Source organism: Zingiber officinale, chromosome 1B (assembly GCF_018446385.1).
Source record: "Zingiber officinale cultivar Zhangliang chromosome 1B, Zo_v1.1, whole genome shotgun sequence".
In the NCBI taxonomy this organism is placed as follows: domain Eukaryota; kingdom Viridiplantae; phylum Streptophyta; class Magnoliopsida; order Zingiberales; family Zingiberaceae; genus Zingiber; species Zingiber officinale.
The window spans coordinates 90,123,665-90,129,664 of record NC_055986.1 but is presented as its reverse complement, the minus strand read 5'-3'; positions in this window follow the sequence as shown (position 1 = coordinate 90,129,664).

The following is a 6,000-nucleotide window of genomic DNA, read 5'->3' as shown; positions in this document are numbered from 1 at the left end:
TCGATCGATTCAGCCATTTCTAGAGAGCACAGAAGCGCTTTGAATCGATCGACCAATCAATTCAAAGTCTCCCTAATCGATTGAGAGCCATTCTTTGGGATCCGACCGTTGCCTAGATTTAAAACTGTTGCAAGCAATTTCTTCGATATGGCTTCGAGCGTTTCTTCTCCGATCTTCATGATCTGTTCTCCACTAAGCTCACCGACACACACCAGATCTTGGAGACTTAGAGAGGAGTGTTATTGCACTTCCAAGCAAGTCAAGAGGTGTATTCAAGCAAGAAGAAAAAAGTAAGCTAGGGGTTCTGTCGTGTAAATCTTGTAAGATTTGATATTGTATTAGTTTGTATTTTGTTCTTCTTGTATATCTTTGTGTGTGAGCTTGTACAAGGTTTCTCTGCCTTCAGTAGTTACCGTAAAGGAGTGTTTTTATAATGGATGAGTGAGTGAGGGTCGGATCCTTGGATTTGTCACCTCTTTTTGAGGTGGATACCAAGTAAATCCTTAGTGTTAGCGTTGTGAGTATGTTTCTTATTGTTTATTCCACTACATATCATCGAAGAAGCACATTAACAAGTGCGAAGAGCTATTCAACCCCCCCCCCCTTCTAGCATATTTCGACCCTAACATCAACTTCCAATTCGGACGAGTCCCACGTCGCTTTTAAAGTCTTATACTTGTTCGTTTGGACATGCTTCTTTCCTTTGTCCTTATCCTTGTTCCTTAACTTATGGCAATTGTCCTTAACGTGCACTTCTTCGTTACAGTGGTAGCATCTGATTGTCCTTTTCTTTCTACCCAGCGGATGGTTAGTTTTTCTTGATTTAAATAACTTTTTAAAACTTCTTACCATCATTACCATTTCATCGTCGTCGAGAGAGGTTTCTGACTCATGTTCGTCTCTCGTTGCCTTGAAGGTGATGTTGTGCTTCAGCTCCTTCATACCTGCACATCTCGATTCATGCACTTCAAAAGTTAAAAATAATTCTTCTAAGATAATAGATTCTAAGTCCTTAGAGATATAGAAGGCATCTACTAGTGATGCCTATTTTGTATTTCTAGGGAATGTATTAAGAGTATACCTTAGCGAATCTTGGTTGCTTACCTTTTCTCCGAGATTCGAAAGTCTAGCGATGAGCTCCTTAATCCTCGAGTGAAGGTGTGCAATCGTTTCGTCTTCTTCAAATCGTAGGTTGGTGAGCTGGTTGCGAAGTAAGTCCCGTCTTACGAGCTTAGCTTTGGACGTCCCTTCGTGTAGCTCAAGGAACTTCTTCCAAACCTCCTTTGCTGAGTTGTAGGTGTCAATCTGGTTGACTTTTTGTGGCGAAAGGACGCTCAGCAGATGGAACTCTGCTTTGCCGTTTGCGACATAGTCGGCCTGCTCCTTTTTCGTCCACTGATATTCTTCCTTACCCTCGGCTGCTACAAAATCGAACTTCATTATTAAAAGTAATTTAAAGTCGGATTTAAAGAATACCTGGATTCTCTTTTTCTAGCTAGCGAACTCCCCCTCAAACTTCGTGGGTATATGCTCGGTCTGGGCATTGATTCAGTGCTTCAATCGGCGGTTAATCCTCCTGAAGTGTCCTGGCTATGATACCACTTGTTAGGACTGTTGGCCGGCTAGAAGGCGGGTTGAATAACCCTACACAATTAAAACAAACGAACCCTTCTCGGACTTAAAAGAACACTTGCATAAAATAATTAAATAAACTAAAAAAATAGAGGTTCGGAGAATTTACTTGGTTACAACCGGCGAGGTTGTTAATCCAAGGAATAGAGTAACACTAAATTCTCTTTCAGGCAGAGAAGACTCTTTACAGCAGTATAAGCATAAAAAATGAGAAGCTAAACTAGAAAGGAAAGTACACAAGTGTTGTTTCAGTAATTGCTTATTCTATTCTAGCTTCTGAACCAAGGTTGTATTTATAGCCTTGGTCGGGGCGTCAGACACCTGGAGTGAGATAGAATTCTATCCCTGACACAATAGTCAACATCCACGGTGAAGTGTATAAAAATGGGATTTCGGGCGCTTGGACCCTAAAAGTCAATAGAGTTGACTTTTTCTGGTCCGAGCCCTTTGCTCCGGTGTTGCTTGCCTCGGTCCAGGTCTTCAGCCAGCTCCGTTCGCTTGGGTGATTTCGGCCATCCAGAATAGGGCTCACCCGAACCCAACTTCCGACCTTCTCGAGCAACTTTCCGCTCTGGCTTCTCGTCTCTCAGAAACGCCGCGCGCCTCCTTCTTGTCCGCTCGCGTACTCTTTCACAACACCTTGTCCCTCAGACACACCGAGCTCGTCGGCTCTCTCCAGTGCCATCCTTGTCGCTCGCTGCGTCTTTTGCTCGACTTCTTGTGCTCCTAAGATTCTGGACATTTAGACATAAGGTTAAACACACAGGGCCTAACTTAACTTATTTGATCTCATCAAAACTAGCTTGGGGTAACTTCTTGGTGCTCCTCTTGAACTTCTTCCTTGTCAGCAGTCTTCAAACCATGTTGACCAGTTCTTCTTAATTTATTGAGTCTGTGTTTGACTCACTTTCTGATTTATTCTTTGTTTTTGATTTGGTCTCCTTGCTTGGTCTTGCATACAGGACAATTCTTTTCTCGACTTGACTCAAGTTAGTCTGCTCATGTAATTTTAATTTACAAAATAATTTGTCTAACTTAAGAATTGAAAGACCCTTGAAACTTTGTAAGCATCTATTATAGATGCTTACAAAGCATTTCGCGGGAAGACATTTAGCGCGTACCTTATTCTGTCGTGGTTCTTCAGGTGGTGCCCAATCAGATGGAGGCCATTGAGGATATCTTTCAGTCGCGCGTGCAGTTAGGTGGTTGTTTCTCCGGGAAGTATTTTAATATTAAATAAATTATTTAATAAAAGATCTCTCTTATTTACCTTTGAATTATCAGTTCTTTTGTGTAGTTTTACCAGGTGATTCCAAAGTTCCTTTGCATTCTTGTAGAGCCTGACTTAGTTTAGTTCCTCCATAGTCAACCCGCACTAGATAGTGTTAATCACCTTGTAATTTAATTGTGCCTTCTTGATCATTGGAGGAGTCTAGTTTTCTGGTTCTAATGGCTTTCTGTCTTCCATCGGAGGTGTGTATCCTTTTAGTATGGTGAACCAGAGCTCGATATCGAACTTGAGGTAGCACTCCATTCTTTTTTTTAGTAGCGGACGTTTTCCCCTTTGAATAGCAGGGGCAGACCATGTTGTAACCTTCTTGGTAGGAGTTTGACATGCTTGCAATCACAGAATTAACAAAAAGAATTTCCAAGACTCTCATCTTGGGATTAGCAGTGCAAGATAAAAGGAAATAAGCGTATAGCAAGAAAAATCTTTTTAAAGAATGAAAAAGTTTTTAAAATTACTCGAAAAACTGTCAAGTAAATTCAGAGCGACATGCTCTGATGCCAATTGATGGATCGAAATAAAGCGATAGAAGGAGAGTGAATATCGCCCGTTAAAAACTTTTCTTTTTGTATTGATTCGTAAAACAAATATCAAAGTAAGGCAACTGAAAATAAGATAGCACAAGAAACACAGATGACTCAGGTGATTACTTGGTTCGAAGCCTATGTCGACTTCTACTCTAAGACCTGCGATCCTTGATCATACTATTGGGAAATTCACTATAATCATTCTTCCTGAAATCTTTGGAAAGAAGCACTTCGTATAAATGAAAAGATTACTATCTTTTAGAAAGAAAGTAAAACAATGCAAGCTTAACTGAAATTATACCGACAATAGGTAGGAGATGAAGCTTTGTCGGCACTTCTTGATGGAGTAGCTTGCTTATGAAAATGAAGCATAGAGTAAGAACACAAACATCAGTTTTGCACAGAGATGAACTGAAAATCAATGCTTTGCCTCGAACCACGAGTTCCCCTTATATAAGCTTAGTTCGGTCGACCAAAAACTATTTGGTCGGCTGATTCTTTCAGTCGACTAATCCTCCTATTGGTGGGTTGAACCTCTTGCTTTTCTTCTTTAACGAGATTCAATCTCCGCGCATTTATGGTTCAGTCGACTAATCCCCTTGATCGGTCGACTGATTTGTGCAGTTTTCCTGTTCGTTGAGATTTGTCATTAATTCTCTGATTGTTCGGTCGATCGATCCCTGTGTTTGGTCGACTGATCGACTTGGTTTCCAGATTTTCTTTGGCTCGATCTAATCTCTGCCATGTCACTTTTGTTCGATCGATCGATCTGCTAGTTCAGTCGATCGATCAATCACTTTACCAAACTTTACTTCAAACTGATCTCTGTTTTGTATCAACGTGGTTCGATCGACCGATCCTAGTGTTCGGTCGACCGATAATTTCGATTTTTGCAAAATAGAGTTAAAATAAATACTCCTGTAAAATCAAGTTAATTCAGTGATTATATATGATGCATGAGTAGTAATTGACAGTAAAAGTATCTCGATCTCAACTTGGAAACCTCCCGGTTTCTTCAATTGGATTAGCGACTTAAGGTTATTGTTTTCTGGAACACGACCTCAACGTCACTCCTGTCTAGTTGCTTACCTCAATCTACTTGCCAAACATTGATCCTCCAGACCTGTTTGGATTTTACTACTTAGCATCGGATTGGCTCACAGGGCTTCCTCTTGATACTAGATTATCGAGATCTATTGAGATTCTCTGCTAAGTGTAAAGTCCTCTCAACCCAGTTGAACTTCCTGTCTGACTTCCACGATCTACTAAGTCTTTTCAGATTGAGCAAACATCATGCACACTTAGTTAGCTTATTAGATCATAACAAGACTTGACTTAAATCTTTAATAACATCAAAACTCTGATTCGATTCCAGTGCACCTTGCATGAACATCACCTTTATCACCGCATCAAAATATATATATATATATATATATATGAATCAAATAAAAATAAATTATTTCAAATGAAAAGGTTTTTTCCCCCTTGCAATCCAAGTATCCGGGTTTGACTTAAGTTGATCGACTTAATCTCATGAAAGTTTTTTTTTATCATCAAGATAAATTAAAAAGTATTGATGATCGATTAATCCTAGAGGTGATTAATCTATTCTTATAGAAGTTTTCCTCTAACCATTAAGATAAATCGGAAAATAATGATAGTCAATTAATTATGGAAGTGATCGATTCAACCCTATAGAAATTTTCTACCTATCACGATAATTAGGAAAATTTGATTATTGAATCTTTTGACATAAAATAATATTTAAATATAATAATTTTTAAATTTACTCAACGTACATTTAACTTTATAACTCAGTGGTGAAATTTTTTTGGAAAAAAGGTCTTGTGGTAAATTATGGCTAAGTGATATGATTAATCTTTATTTCAATAAAATCTTATGTTCAAATCTTCTCATTTATCCTAGTTTGAGCTCGATCACAAGCCATGCAGGCGAGCATATTCACAAATATGTAAATAAATGACAAGATTTGAACACAATTCCAGCTTTAACCAAATAAACAAGCCAAATTTGAGCTTGAGCTTGCAATCCATATAAATGAACATGTTTACCTGTCACCCTAAATGACTTAAATTCACGAGTCTATAAATGAACATGTTCATCCGCCCTTTAATCGAGCCGAGCTCAAGTCCGAATTCACGAGCATATAAATGAATATATTCTCGAGCCTTTTAAACGAACCGAGCTTGAACCCGAGCTTGCGAACCTATAACCGAACATGTTCGCGAACTTACAAGTCGTTTATCCTTAAGCTCGAGCTCGAGCTCGATAAGATTATTGAGTTTGAAATTGAACTCAAGCTCGGCTCGATAAAATAAACAAACAAACTTGAGTACGTGTTTTACTAAATCAAAATCCGAATAATTCACGAACCATTTAGTTCATTTATATCCCTATGTTCCACCATTTATCATGACGCATCATTATCCAAGAGCAAATCTAAAACTTTTTCCTTCATACAGATGTAGCTACCCCTATTTGTTTAAATGATAAAAGTTCACTTAAAAGCATTACAATTACAATATAAAATAG